This window comes from Chiloscyllium punctatum, unplaced genomic scaffold (assembly GCF_047496795.1).
Source record: "Chiloscyllium punctatum isolate Juve2018m unplaced genomic scaffold, sChiPun1.3 scaffold_557, whole genome shotgun sequence".
Lineage (NCBI taxonomy): Eukaryota > Metazoa > Chordata > Chondrichthyes > Orectolobiformes > Hemiscylliidae > Chiloscyllium > Chiloscyllium punctatum.
Window position 1 is genome coordinate 54,216 of NW_027310291.1, and position 2,500 is coordinate 56,715.

Consider the following 2,500-nt stretch of genomic DNA (forward strand, 5'->3'; position numbering starts at 1 on the left):
AAGAAATCAGTAACCAGAAAAACTGCGAAAAATGTTTAAAAGAAGAAATCAGTAACCAGGAAAACTTAGAAAAATGTTTAAAAAGAAGAAATCAGTAACCAGAAAAACTTAGAAAAATGTTTAAAAAGAAGAAATGAGTAACCAGAAAAACTTAGAAAAATGTTTAAAAAGAAGAAATCAGTAACCAGAAAAACGGCGAAAAATGTTTAAAAGAAGAAATCAGTAACCAGAAAAACTTAGAAAAATGTTTAAAAAGAAGAAGTGAGTAACCAGAAAAACTTAGAAAAATGTTTAAAAAGAAGAAATGAGTAACCAGAAAAACTTAGAAAAATGTTTAAAAGAAGAAATCAGTAACCAGAAAAACTTAGAAAAATGTTTAAAAGAAGAAATGAGTAACCAGAAAAACTTAGAAAAATGCTTAAAAAGAAGAAATCAGTAACCAGAAAAACGGCGAAAAATGTTTAAAAAGAAGAAATCAGTAACCAGAAAAACGGCGAAAAATGTTTAAAAAGAAGAAATCAGTAACCAGACAAACTGCGAAAAAATGTTTAAAAAGAAGAAATCAGTAACCAGAAAAACTGCGAAAAATGTTTAAAAAGAAGAAATCAGTAACCAGGAAAACTTAGAAAAATGTTTAAAAAGAAGAAATGAGTAACCAGGAAAACTTAGAAAAATGTTTAAAAAGAAGAAATGAGTAACCAGGAAAACTTAGAAAAATGTTTAAAAAGAAGAAATCAGTAACCAGAAAAACTTAGAAAAATGTTTAAAAAGAAGAAATCAGTACCAGAAAAACTTAGAAAAATGTTTAAAAAGAAGAAATGAGTAACCAGAAAAACTTAGAAAATGTTTAAAAAGAAGAAATGAGTAACCAGAAAAACTTAGAAAAATGTTTAAAAAGAAGAAATCAGTAACCAGAAAAACGGCGAAAAATGTTTAAAAAGAAGAAGTGAGTAACCAGAAAAACTTAGAAAAATGTTTAAAAAGAAGAAATGAGTAACCAGAAAAACGTTTAAAAAGAAGAAATCAGTAACCAGAAAAACTTAGAAAAATGTTTAAAAAGAAGAAATGAGTAACCAGAAAAACTTAGAAAAATGTTTAAAAAGAAGAAATCAGTAACCAGAAAAACGGCGAAAAATGTTTAAAAAGAAGAAATCAGTAACCAGAAAAACGGCGAAAAATGTTTAAAAGAAGAAATCAGTAACCAGACAAACTGCGAAAAATGTTTAAAAAGAAGAAATCAGTAACCAGAAAAACTTAGAAAAATGTTTAAAAAGAAGAAATCAGTAACCAGGAAAACTTGGAAAAAAACACTTAGAAAATTTTCAGCAAAGTGTGAAAAATATTCTAAGTGTCAGCGGAGGAAAATGCTGCAGCATCGGGAAAGATTCGCAAACTTACACCGAACATGTGCTCCGAAGTGCCGGAGGAATTGGGTGAATTGAGCCCGGCAAATGGCCAGCTGTCGTTTTGTGCCTGCAGCCCGAAAACTTTAACTTTGTCTGTCGCGGAAGTCCGGACCGAGAAAAATCCAAACGGTTTTGACCGGACCGAGTTCCAGACCGATGCAGTCAAATTTGGAATTCAGACCCATTCAGTGCCACTTGTAGTTTTTCCGCAGTGAGGTTGGCGGGGTACCCGGAGATATATGGGAACACGATTTTTAGAACAAAATGGCGGCGCGGGACCGTTCTGAAAGGCATCCGAAAAACGGTTCCACGGGCATAGCACTTTAATGACAGGTATGAGTGCATGCCGGAGAGCTCTTGGAAGTCGAATTTTTGACACTTTGTCAATTTTTTGACAGATTTGACAAACTCTTTCTGTCTGTTCTAAGAGTCAGTCAGAGACTTGTGCGGCGGTCTTTTGACACTATTGGAGGGCGGGCAAACCCCACGTTGACTCCGGCCGTCCCTCCACAGGCGCTCGTGTCCAAAATGAAGGCGAGAGACGCGAGTGGCCTGGTTCCCTTGGGTGTTGCCAAGAAGGCTGCGGGCTGACCGTTGCCTGAGCACTCCCTAAAGCCTCTTGTGATGAGAGCAGACCTCGCCTGCCGCACGACCGGCTCTGGGAGTCGTTGGGCCGCTATTTGTGAATAGTCTGGTCCTCCTCTGCCACCCGGACAAGCGCGATGGCTCTGCCGCCCTGCGGTGCTCGTCACCCAGGTTTGGGGAACACGATACTCGTAACAAAAATAAAAGGCGGCTCGGGACCTGCAGGCGAAAGGGGTCCCGTGGTGCTAAGCACGTCGACTTCGGGTCTCGGTGCAAGCCGGAGAGCTCACGGAAGTCTAAAGTTTTCGGCACGTGGTCGAATCTTTTCAAAGGCTTACCCGGCTCTTTCCGTCCATTCTGAGAGTAAGTCAGAGGCCGGTGCGGAGGTCTCTTGACAATCGGAGGGGGTGGTGGCCCTCCGCAGGCGCTCGTGTCGAAAATGAAGGCGAGAGACGCGAGTGGCCTGGTTCCCCTGGGTGTTGCCAGGAAGGCTGCGGGCTGACCCTTGC